Raw genomic sequence first — 13315 nt, 5'->3', positions numbered from 1 at the left:
GAAGCAGCCTGCCTCACAGTGTAGCCTTCTGCCAGCAGAACCACGATTAAACCAGGATTTAAAAATGCAAAGATTTTTTTTTTAATATAAAGTGGTCTCTTAATTTTGTCCAGGGCTGTACATGTTACACTCACTACACTACATATTAAATTGATACATTTTTCATTTAGGAGATGCAGAAGCAGCGTGTTCTTCAAACCAGCTACCTAGATGTCATCTTCTCACTCTACCCAGTAACTATATATTTAGTTTTTAAAACAACTGCGGAGGGGGGACGATGGAGCAGGGAGGTCCACACATAGCTAGACGTGAAAAAACATTACGCTCATAATCTCCAGCTACTGGGCAGAACAAAACATATTAATTCATTCATTCAAGTAATGAGGACGCAGATCTGGAAAATAAACGAGGGCCATAGTATGGTGGTCACCTGACTGCTGGAGGAGGAAAGAGGCACCCCTCCTTTCTCAGTGTAGAATACCACATCAGCACTCTGGGCTGCACCCTTAAGTTTTGCAGGGATAAATGGTACTTAAATGGGTTACATGGTCATTTTCCTAGAGAACTGGGAGGGAATGCGCAGTGCACGCCCCATCCGTGTCCCAAATCGTAAGCAGGAGAACCAGAGGAGCCATGAATTTTAGGACAGTGACATGTATTTAGAATAATATCAGGAGAACAGCCCCCTCCTGAACCCCCAGGAGTATTCATTAGCACACTGACATCTAGCAATCAAAGCAGCAGACAGAAGGGAGACAGTTTCCTCTAAAGACAAAGACAGTCACTCAGACAGGTTCTCCTAAGACCACAGACACCTTCAAGAGCCAGAACTCGAAACAGAGCTACCGGAGATACGGCACACAGAGGAACCGAGGAGGCTGTTATCCTCTTTTATGAAGCAGCAAAGGAGCTTGTGTGAGCGCCGAAATTGTCCCGACGAAATATGATTGAGTTCTTTACATAAAGGACACTGCTGTGGACATCTGTGCAGATCTTCACAGGGAAGATGATGTCTCAGTAGCTCAGGGATTTTGGAATAAAAAGATATTTTGGGATTGATTTCTGGGATACGTAGAGAGGGAATGGGACCAGCTTTCTGAAGGAAAATACGCAAACCTGCTCTTTATCCAAGGAGGAAATAAAATAAAGACTGTCAGGTGCAAAGTATCATTATTGCATCTTTAATGTCATCTTCAGCTGTATGATCTGTGGGTCAGATGCTCAGATGAAATTCTGATCTTGAGAGTCATTGTGCAAAAGTAAGAAATATAATATAAATCTGTAAAATATTTACACATGACATTTTGGGACATGAATACGAGACGCAGACAGAAAAACACAATAAAAAATACAGGTATGCAAGTGGACCATGAAAGTGCATGAACAGCAGTGCGCAGTACATGGATTCTGGATGCAGTGTCTCGCAGTGACACAACATTCAGCATCAGCTTGTTAAAAGTACTGTAAAAGCGGACCAGACTAAAGGGGAGGGTCCCCAGGAGCCCGGCTCACCTGGCTGCACCCCCCAAGTCCAATGGCAGCCCTGCAACAGTCACAGACCCTTAGAACCCCACTGCCATGATCTTACATTAACTCATTTCCCACAACATTCACATAATTAGTCATAAATGACTAATTAATCACACTCACATCAGTGCCAAAAGCCCATATTAACTCGTTTTTTAAACTGTGCTTTGATTGGCTAGACTAAGATTTATAAGATGTTTAGCTGTTGCCAAAAGCTCTTTGAGGAACATGTGTAGACGTGGGAGTGTTTAATATTTCCATTTTAATACTGATATATTTGTAAGCGCTGTTTTTCCTGCAGCGCTCTACACACAAACATTAAGGCATGATATGAATCCCTAAATGCAGAAACATTAGCGATCTGCCCAGGAATAACCACTCAGTACCTGTACAGTGGCTGTTACAGCCTTGGGCCCATTGTCAGCAGATAATTAATTATTGTTATGATATGCAATTAATCAAACAAATATATTTAAACAAAAAAACTGTCCCGGGTGGAGACAGGAGACAGGACCCAGTTTGCACAGGACCAATGGATTTATTTATAAATCCAAAACAACCAAAGCCAAGCCACGAAGCAGAAGATGTAGTTGGGGTCAGTGCAATGGGGTCAGAAGCCAGGGTCAGTCCTGCGTTTGCACACCAGACGAGGGGACGGGAAGGACGAGAGGCAGGAACAAGCGGGAGCCGGGAAGACGAGGCACATAGGGCAGGCGGGACAGGCAGGAAAGACAAGAGAAATGAAAGTTAAGCGAGTGCTCAGTAAGGTACATTAGAGACAATGGCAACAGTACTTCGCATCGCCTTCTCGGACTAGACCGCTTTTATGCTGTGGTGAAGTCCACGCGAGGTGGTTACAGCTGTGTCCTGTCTGTGGGCGTGGCCACCTGTCTGGGCGTGACATAAACAAGCCAGAGTGGATTTTCTCTATTTTTTTTTTAGTACAATGCTGAGTGATTCTGCTCTACGAGCTGCAAACTGAAAATGTTCCTGTTTGTGTTGTAATCAGGTTTCAAAATTTACTCCAGCACTAAAAAGGAGTTGTTTATGACAGTCAGCTTGGCAGCTTTGTCCCATAAAGCTCCGGGGTGGTGTATAGCTCTGCTGATTAAGGATCTCCGCCTGTATCCAGAAGGTCATGAGTTCAAATCCCATGGCTAGAAGATTAATAAGGCCCTTAACCCCAGCTGCCCAAGGGATGATGGCCAATCCAACTCCACACTTGTATGTTGCTTTGGACACAAGCATCTGATAGCATAAATAAATGTAAATATGTGGTTTGACATGACCTGCTTCTCCGATCCTCCCGTGTACCACTCCCCCTCATCTACTTCGTGTGGAATCCCTGTGTTACCAGCTGTTTCTTATTGTTGTTAATTAGTCTGATGTATTTATGTCTGCATTAGGTATGTTTTCCCCGGTCCGGTCATTAACGTCATTTTTTTAGTATGTTTTCTTTGCCTGTTCCGTGGTTCTGCTTGTGTTCATCCGTAATTAAACCCCTTGTTTTCCCGATTCCCTGAGTCCTGCCTCAGGTTTCTTTTTTAACCTCATCCAACTTGTCTGTAGGTGAGACCAAGTTGGTTGCAAAGGGCAGCCATCCATAGCAGCACCCAGGGAGCTGGGGGTTAAGGGCCTTTCTCAACGGACCAGAGACATGCAGAGGCTGGGCTTAAACTGGCAACCTTCTGATCACTGCACAGAGGCTTAGCCCTACCCAATACATAATATGTCAATTTTAAAGCAGGAAAAGTTACTCTGCTACTAAAAATAAACTGTAAATTTAATTCACTAAGCAAACGTCATGTGACACCACATACGGGGATTGAAGAAAAGCTGGACCATCTGTTTGGTGCCGGAGGGGGGGGGGGGGGGGGGGGGGGGGGAATTCAGCACCATGGACAGCAGCTCTGCCCTGCGCTTCATTCAACACTGCAGACAGCAGCTTAGAACCACGGACAGCAAATCTCAGCGCAAATGGATAATTTCGTACCATACAGCACAGCTCAGCAGCGCAGCATCAGTCCTGGGACTCTTGTGGGTGAAATGACGCACAGAGAAGAGGTGAGGAGTGATTTATACCAGAGCAGCCTGTCATGGCCACTCCAGCATCACCAACCTTCATGCTGTGTCTCCTTCATCTTATTGATGGTCACGGTCATTTACAGTCATATAGCAGACACCTTTATCCAAAGTGTCATTCATTTGAGAAAGCAGGGCAGCGGGGGCCTGCAGAAATCGAGGGATAAAGCCACAGTGAAGGACTCATGGGATTCAAACCGACAACCTTCTGATCAGAAGCAAAGTGTCTAAACATCCAGAGCTACACATTGCCCTGAAAAATACTGGAAATTATCTGTCTGTATATTTTTTCAGGGGTTAGGAAACACAGGCATGCATATTTGTGTAAACAACGCATAATGAGCTCATTTGGCTGTGATTTGGTCATAATCAACTCTGACATTTCAATGTGTTTGAGACCAGTGACAAAAACATTGGTACTTGTGTTATACATGAATGCGGAGAGAGCAAACAGCATAGGGTGGGTTTTAACCAGCCTCATCTTCTCCAACCTTTTCTGAACCTGCCCTGCTCACGATCATGTTCTGCTCCAGACCATGCAGGCCCTGGGTCCAAATTTCTATTCTTTCCCAGTCAGCAGCTTGTTCTTGAGTATTCCCTCTCTAACGTATTGGCCTTCTTCCTACCCTGTCCCTATCTTCCTGTAAATGCAGGTTCCATCCCTAATAAACTTGCTATTACATGCCTTATAGTCATATCATGCCAGGTCAGTGCTCAGATTCAACTTGAACAATCCCAACATTAATAAAGAGCTATTTTTTAAAAGTTTAAAGTCCAAATATCAGCTGTGCTGTCGCACTAATCAGACTGCATTAAAACAGCCACTATTGGCTGCTTAAACAGAATTGAATAAAACACTGGGCATCTCACCATATCAAAATGAAACATAAAGAATGTATAGAATTCAAATTCAAAATGTAGAGGGCAAATTGCTATAGATTAATGAGAATAGCAGAGAAATTGAGATGACAGACAGTATTCAGAACAGGAGGCTGTTCAATCAGTCCCACGGAATAATGTCTACTTAAGTTTTGAAGTCTAATTCTGTATCTAAATTAGAATGAGATTTACAGCTGAATCAACATGTGGGACAAATCAGCAAAGTCATTTGTTCATCAGTGGATGAATAAAAATCTTTTAGTGACTGAAGGCTACAGATCAGCCAATGTCATGCTCAGTACTCACCAGTATGCATGCAGTACCAGCGCAGCTTTCTTTTTCTCTTTGGAGTATTGGCACCTCCCAATATCTACTGGTACTGAATAATAAGGAGAGTACCGGCACCTGGTTCTGAATAACAAGGGGAGTACCGGCACCTGGTTCTGAATAACAAGGGGAGTACCGGCACTTGGTACTGAATGGCAAGGGGAGTACCTGCACCTGGTTCTGAATAACAAGGGGAGTACCGGCACCTGGTTCTGAATAACAAGGGGAGTACCGGCACTTGGTACTGAATGGCAAGGGGAGTACCGGCACTTGGTACTGAATGGCAAGGGGAGTACCGGCACCTGGTTCTGAATAACAAGGGGAGTACCGGCACCTGGTTCTGAATAACAAGGGGAGTACCGGCACCTGGTTCTGAATAACAAGGGGAGTACCGGCACCTGGTTCTGAATAACAAGGGGAGTACCGGCACTTGGTACTGAATGGCAAGGGGAGTACCGGCACCTGGTACTGAGTAACAAGGGGAGTACTGCCACCTGATACTGAATGACAATGGGAGTACTGGCACCTGGTACTGAGTAACAAGGGGAGTACTGGCACCTGATACTGAATGACAATGGGAGTCCCGGCACCTGGTTCTGAATGGTAAGGGGAGCATCAGCACATGTTTTTCCTCACTTCAAGCACCGGTCATGCTAAGATATTATAAAGGTATTCCTTCATTCCTGGGAGAGTGTACTATTCTTGAGGGTGCACCTACACCCTGTGTGCTGCTGTGTTGGGGGCAGTGAGCAGCTCAGTGGGATCAGACGCCGTGCTTGTGATCAAAAGGTCAGCAGAGTGATTTCACCTTCGGGTCTTTGAGAAAAGTCCTTCACCCCAGTCGCTCCAGGGCCTGGCTGACCCTGCTTTTATAAATAAAACATAAAATGTAAAAGGTCCACATTGTCATGCCAAGAAAATAGAAAAATGAAGAAGGAAACATCAGATAGAGTGGGGAGAGCTCAGGAGGAATGCAGAGCTGCCAGGTGATAATGTTACCCAGACAGCCAAAGTGCTACCTAGGATTATACAACATAGACATCATGCTTCTCCTCACAGTCTATGTGCCCACTGAGTCCGATCATTCGCTAAACAAAAAATTTGGTTTCTTACTGGGAATTGGGTCTCGAACAGTTAGGTTAGATATTTCTGTTGGTGCTTCATATGCAAATAATTAAATTTAATAATTAAACAAATCCCAAAAATTCTGGATTTGACACTCTGTGATTGTGGGATATTCGTTAAAGTGTGCAGTTTAGTTGTCCGTTAGTGGGCGTCACATCAAAACAACAATCTCGGTTCAATTAAGCAGACTTTCTGTGAATCCCATCACACATAATTTACAGATAATTATTTGGGGGTGGTAACATCTTTCAACCTACATATATTGCATACCTGACATGTTTTTGCAAAGGGCCAATTTTCTAACTGTGATAATCTAGTATAATAAGATACATATTTAAATATCTGAATCTATTTTTACTATCAGCTAGATATCGTTCACCATATTAATGGCACTAATTGTTGAACAGGCCATTAAAATTCTCTGTAGTCTTTGACTGTGTGCAGTACATGAGAAATACCAGAGCGAGAAAGGAGGGGATGCATTGATCTCTGACATCATAAATAGCAGAAGTATCAATGCCTGATATCATGAATGGGGGAGGGGGGGGGGGCTTCGATCGCTGACATCATGAATAGAAGGAGGAGCATCAATTTCTTACATCATGAATAGGAGGAGAGCATTGGTCTCTGACATCATGAATAGGAAAAGCAGAGCAGGAGTACAAGAACATGCAGGTTTAAGACGGATGGGAACGTAGCTGTTCTGTGTCTGCATACTCACTGAATAGCTCAGTGAAGCAATTTCTGCAGAAGTATCACCAAGGATAATTTGTCTTTCTGTAATTCTTTCCCTTTAAATTTCACACATTGTTCTACTGAAGTGATTTTATTGAGCATTTTTGCTGGCTACTTTTCTACAGAAACCTTGGCAGACACTCTCAGTCAAGTGTAAAATAATGTATTTTAATCCATTAATTATCTTTAAATAACTTTAAAAGCAAAACTTCACTTGCTATCGGTCATTATGAATCATTTTACAATCCCATGCAGTAATACCACTAAAGCAGGTCAAATCTGTACATTTCATGCTTATCTAAACCCATTCTCATATTTTACTGGGAGGTAACATAACATCCCTGTTCAGATTTAAACCCTAATATATTTGGTCTCACATTAAACACCATTAGCACTGAGTGGAGCATCATTGACTCTTCTTTCTGTAAAAACTACCAGCAAGTTTATCCTTAAATAGGAAATCAAAAGAAAATTTATCTGCTGTTGAATTCTTGCTAATGTGTATTTGCTGTAGAGACCGTTAAATGCATAAATTTTGGGTTTGGCCTATTTTCTTTTTTGCCTAGGAATGTTCGTCACTTATCATTTTAATTATACAGACATCATTTTCAGGTCCATCTTACATATTATTACAATATAAATGATGCTGCAGTATTTTGACTTTTTTTGAGATTTCGCATCTGTCTACACATTAAAAAAATAAACTGGGAAATGTCTGGGGAAATTAAAAAAGAGATTGGCGTAGAGGGAATATGTTATTAACATATTCATACCGCCTGGTACCTTTCTGGCATGTGTGTGATTAACAGGATCCTACATGAAACATCACGACACAGAAAAGAGCTACTGACTCTTACGAACATGCGGCTAAATGGTGTTGTCCCCCTGTGTATCCTGCAAAGCCATTTTTGTTATTAACCGCGTCAGTCACCAGGTCACGTAAATGTTTCCACCATGATTAAGAGCAGGAAGGTGACCTTTAGTGATTCAAGTCACAGAAACGTCCAGCATACGTTTTTATTAATGAAATGTTAGGGGGAGAATCGCTCCATGGACGAGCTCTGTGATCTGCCGCAAATAAATAATTAACGTATCTGGAGCAGGAAGGGGGCTCCAGGCAGGTGGTGGGAGAGTCAGTGGTGAACGCTGACCCCCCCCCCCCCGATGCATGACAGCCCTCCCTTGCTGGCATCATCGCCTTTAACCAAGCCATATCCATGTGCTTTAAACTCAAATCTCATCTTATCGTATTTGATCTCATATCTTATCATAGCATTGAAAAGCAAATTATTTACATTGTACCACAATGTAATCATATCAAAGGAATTTAGCTTCTTTTGTTCATCTATTATTGGAATGGATCCACGCCAAAGTGGGGGTCACATATACTCGACACAATGTTGCTAATCCTCTTCTATTCCATGAACAAAGTAAATAAACAGTGACCATTTCCTTTGAAGGCCCAACATTATGCATTTAAATGATTTTTAATGCTAAGCTTGACAGTTTCCCCCTTAATATCCACATTGTAACTGTTTATCTTGGACTTTTGTTTTTCTTTTCTTTATTTGGAGGGGGGGGGATGTCAATGACAGGGTTTCTTTCTAACATGAGCCACATTTACCTGAATTGATTACCTGCTTGATTACCTTCTGCGTGTGGAAGGACAAACATCCCAGACTGTTTACAATAATGACAAAATGAAACTGTCATGTTGAAGATTTTAAATTATTCACGCATGACTGACCGTAGGGCTGCATATGGCTCATGTAACACACACTTGTTTATTTAGTAGTGAAGGCATCCAGAAATGTAATGATATACAAATAACCACAGATGACAATGTGCTGAATATGAATGATGCATCATCGATGAGGAGCCGCGACCCTGCACTGTACTGGATAAGAGGTTGACCAGATGGATTATGGGTAACAGATATTACATGGAAGATGTGGAGATCCCTTTATATGTACCAAAACAGTTTTTTTACACTCATTTTCACACTTATCTCAATACCATGTGCACTTTAGCCAAACTCTTCATACAGTATGCATTACAGACAGACATGAGCATGTCGGTTAACCTTTGTTGCAAAATGCACTTCAACCGCCAAAACACTTCAAATTTCACTCAAAAGTAATTCATGCTGCCATAACTAGAGCACATGCTCTCTTGCAGAGAACTGCTGCGTCATTCATTGTACAATCGACTAAAAAATTACATATATTATGCGTTTCCATGTCTTCTATTTTTGCATAATTTAGTGCTGCACTGCAAAATAATAAAAAAGGAATATATACAGCAGCAACAGTGGATAGAAATCTCTTCTGCAAGAACCTCATCAATATTTTACCCATGCAGTACATGCACGTAAATTCCAATGCAAAAGTTTCGTATAGATGGCAACAACGCTGCAGACTACAAACTGCAGGTTTACATTTTTGCTAAAATCTGAATAGTCTTATATCAAGCGTATGTGCAGTATCATTTCTGTGAAAATGCAGTGTATTTCCATCGACAGTGATTCAATTTTTCTTAAGTTTTGGATTGGAAGTTTACCTTTTGGAATAGAGTATGGAATCGTTTGAAAAATTTACTGTAGTTCTACAGAATGTTGCCGGTGTTGAACATTGACTGAAAGAGGTATTCGTGAATTTTGGAAGAAATGGCGATTGAATGCATTTTGTATCAAAGCAATGCAAAAGTATACATAGTTTAGTTAACGTATTCTAATGGTTTGAGTCAGGTGTTAAGAGGTTTGAAGAAGGAGACACTGCATAGAGACAGGGCTGAAAAAAAGTAAAAACAACTGCCTGTCTGACGAGGATTTATCAGATTTTCACTGTCACATTGTGAAATACATTCACTTATTTTATTTTTAGCATGAGGCTAATATGAGCTGCTACAAAAATTAGATGCAGGTTTACAAGTTCCTATTCAATCCATCCATCCATCCATCCATCCATCCATCCATCCATCTTCAAAGTAGTTACCTTAGTCTGGATCCTATCCCTAGCAGGGCATGGCACAGGTCTGGGTTACACCCTGGATAGGATACCAGCACATCACAGATTTACAGTACACACAATAATTTAACAAAATAATGAGGGACAGTCTATATAACGTGTATACAGATGAGTGAGATTCTAACAGACGCATCAATACCACCAGCAATTCGCTGTGTCCAGGATGAGATTTATTACAGATAATAACAGGCTTTTAGGCCTCGAATAAACGTAGCAAAGCGTAGGGCAGTATAATGAGCCCTTATAAGAGAGATGAATACTCCCCTGCCTCACCCTGAGGCCACCTCTCGAGAGCAGAGGAGCTCAAGGAACATTGTTTGCGATTCAGACGGCAATCAAGCAACGGAAATTTCTTTCATGTGTGAAATGATGGATGAAAAATTGAGTGTCATTATTATCTCTTCTGGGAGAGGATGGGGGGGGGGGGCACAGAGTCCTTCTTCTCTCCGGAATTTAAAAACACAGATTTTTGGCACAGAATCTTGGAAAGGAGCCAGCCCCAGCCGAGAGAGAGAGAGAGAGAGAGAGGGGAGAGAGAGAGAGAGAGAGAAGACGCTGATTCGATCATGCAGATGTTCACTCCTACAGGGGTGTGGAGGACACCAGCATCACGCACAACAGGGATAGATAGATAGATAGATAGATAGATAGATAGATAGATAGATAGATAGATAGATAGATAGATAGATATATCTGATTAGATAGATAGATAGATAGATAGATAGATAGATAGATAGATAGATAGATAGATAGATAGATAGATAGATAGATAGATAGATAGATAGATAGATAGAGGGCTCCCAGGAGAAGCATCCCCAGCATGTTCTCTCCTAAGAGAGGTGCTCGGGGGGGGGGGGGGGGATGTATCGCGTTGGCCAGCCGTCCTGCTGGGATGCTCTCATGCGTGCGGTGAGGATGGGGAGGTGTTACTCCCATACAGCTCGGGGTCGGCGTTATTACCATCATGCCTTTGGGGCATCTTAACCGCCATGGTCAGGGTGGGGTATCCCAGGCTCCTAGTTCCCTCTCTAGGGGAGAGAAAATGATTTTTCTTGTTGTCTGTTCATTAGCTTCTTGAGGCATTGTGGGTGCACATCGACGCACTGGGTGATCAATGCAAACCAAATGCAGGGTAAACCTGGTAAATTCAAACCTCTCTGTTATTTCTCTGGCTCTTGCTCCTTCCGTGCTTTAATTTCTCATTAACTTTAATGCAGGGAGTAGAACAGACTTTAATCAAAAGATACTGGTTCCACGGAATTCTTTCTTGCCGTCCCTTTTTGAAACCTACTAGGACATTGTACACAGACACGGGCTGTCACCGACGCTGGCCAGCTCTGCGCGAACATTTCAATGTTTCAGTTAAAACACAATCATTTCATAAAAGGGAACCTCAAAGAACAGTATATTTATCCGGGGAAGATATAATCAAAACACAAAGTTTGCAATGAGGGTCAGCCACCTAAGATGTGGAATCATTATTAACCAGATAGATAATCAATCTGTGTGTATATATATATATATATATATATATATATATATATATATATATATATATACACGTAATTAGCTTAAGAAAAAAGTGCAAAAAGCATATCTAGCTAAGAACATCAGTGCTTGTGACACGTTACAAATGAAGTCCTACAGATAGACAGGAAGGAAGTGGAATTCTTGTGTTATTCTGTTACCTGGTGAAAACCAGGAATTACCACCAGGGACACTAAGAATCTCCTATCAATAGCCTAGGGAGGAGATTTAGGGGGCTGGGTCATATGTCATCACTGAAGGAAGTGGGGGAATTTCACAAGACAACGTCCACAAGACAGTGAGCCGAAGCACCAGACGCTGCACATCAGAATGGCCAAGCAATACGTCCGTAAGTCAAGCTATGCATCGATACGTCGTGGAAGGACCTGAAGCGGCTCACGGGCACTGACCATCGGGCACTGACCATCAGGCACTGACCATCAGGCACTGACCATCAGGCACTGACCATCAGGCACTGACCATCAGGCACTGACCATCAGGCACAGCACATGCCCAAAGCAGGGGCAGGGGTAGGGGTAGGATTGGCCGCAGTGCTGCCAGGCGTTTGACAGTGATCATTGTAGACGAAGATGGTGTGACCTCATCAGCTTTCCTTATCGTCTCCTCTGCAGTTTATGCTGATGATAAAATGGCATCAGTATCAACAGTAAGCAGAGATACAACCTGGCAAACATATGACCACGAGGGTGGAGGTGGATACCTGCTGCTGAAGCTGCTGAATCTGCCTCTGGGCATGAAGCTCAAAGCCAGAATAGGAACGTCGATTTCAGCCATGCTGACCTTAACTACAGCTACTCAGCTGCACAGAACAATGCCATGCAGTTCGTTTCTGACCTGGGAAAGTCTGTCAGAGACACTCACCAAATGCCAGTTTGTGCAGTAAGTAGCTCCAGAGAACATGAACTGATCTGCAGCCTCAGCATGCCTGGGTGCGCTTGGGGTGACATGCAGGTCTTTCTCTCCACCTTACTCTCCATCTGAACAGCAGCAATGCTCACGATTCATCACCAACCGTGTCGGCCTGCTGGGTAATGCGCCCCCTGCCCTCCACAGCTGTACAGGTGCGGGGGTGCAGCTGTTTGTGGAGAAAACCCCTGCTACTCAACATCAGAGGACTTTAAGCAGAGATCACCTTAGACCTCACGCAGCTTGGCACTGAGAGCCTCTGGCCGATTCTAACAGACTTTGGAGCACAGCAGGTGTCTTCTGACCTGGTAGTAATCGATCCCCCATTTCTCCAGTGGGGGGTCGATTAATTGCAGGTTCTTACAGTGGCTCTGAGATTTATCCAGCTGCCTGCACAGCCCCCGCAGCCTAGGAGAGCCTCAGCTTCAGTTAAAACCATCCGGCAACACAGCATTGGCTGCCAACTCAAGACTCACTGTCCAGCAAAACAGTTTCCCATTTCCCGTCCCCCCGCAGATGTGCCATGTCGATATTGCAGTTTGGAGAAAAGCAGTGTATTCATTAATAAAACCTGGATGATTTGCAGGTGACTCAAAGGCAGCCAGTCCTCGTTCCAGAATGTCAAAAACACTGGTCATCCCAGCCTCGGAAGTGACGAAATGACTTATCATCCAGAGCAGCAGAGCATCCATCAGCCGGAGGAAAAACATCTGCTTCCAGCCTCATCGGTACTCTGACACTCTGACTCTGGTTATTACACCATTAATGATCGTGGCCATTTAAATAAAAGCTTTCAGGCCACCAGCTATAAAATCGCTTTAATATTTATACTCAGGATCGAGCAACGATCTGTGAGAAGCAATATTATGTTTCAATAAATGAGCAAGAATTCTATTATAAAATGAAAGAATAACATTTATAGCAAAGAATAAGAAACTAATAATAATAAAATAATAATAGCAATAATAAACAGGAAGCTGTGCACACACACATAATTGAGTTTGGCCAGATGTTGCCCCTAATTGCACGAAGAAACACTTGTTGAAATATGCCACACCCTACCTCCAAAATGTTTGGAGAATGACACTGTTTCTTGCGAGAGCTTATGACACGAAAAGACAAAAAGAGGTGAGAAATGTCAAAGCAAAAGAATATGTCCA

The sequence above is a fragment of the Brienomyrus brachyistius genome, chromosome 18 (assembly GCF_023856365.1).
Source record: "Brienomyrus brachyistius isolate T26 chromosome 18, BBRACH_0.4, whole genome shotgun sequence".
In the NCBI taxonomy this organism is placed as follows: domain Eukaryota; kingdom Metazoa; phylum Chordata; class Actinopteri; order Osteoglossiformes; family Mormyridae; genus Brienomyrus; species Brienomyrus brachyistius.
The sequence above is the reverse complement of the archived record's forward strand: the minus strand, read 5'-3'. Positions refer to the sequence as shown.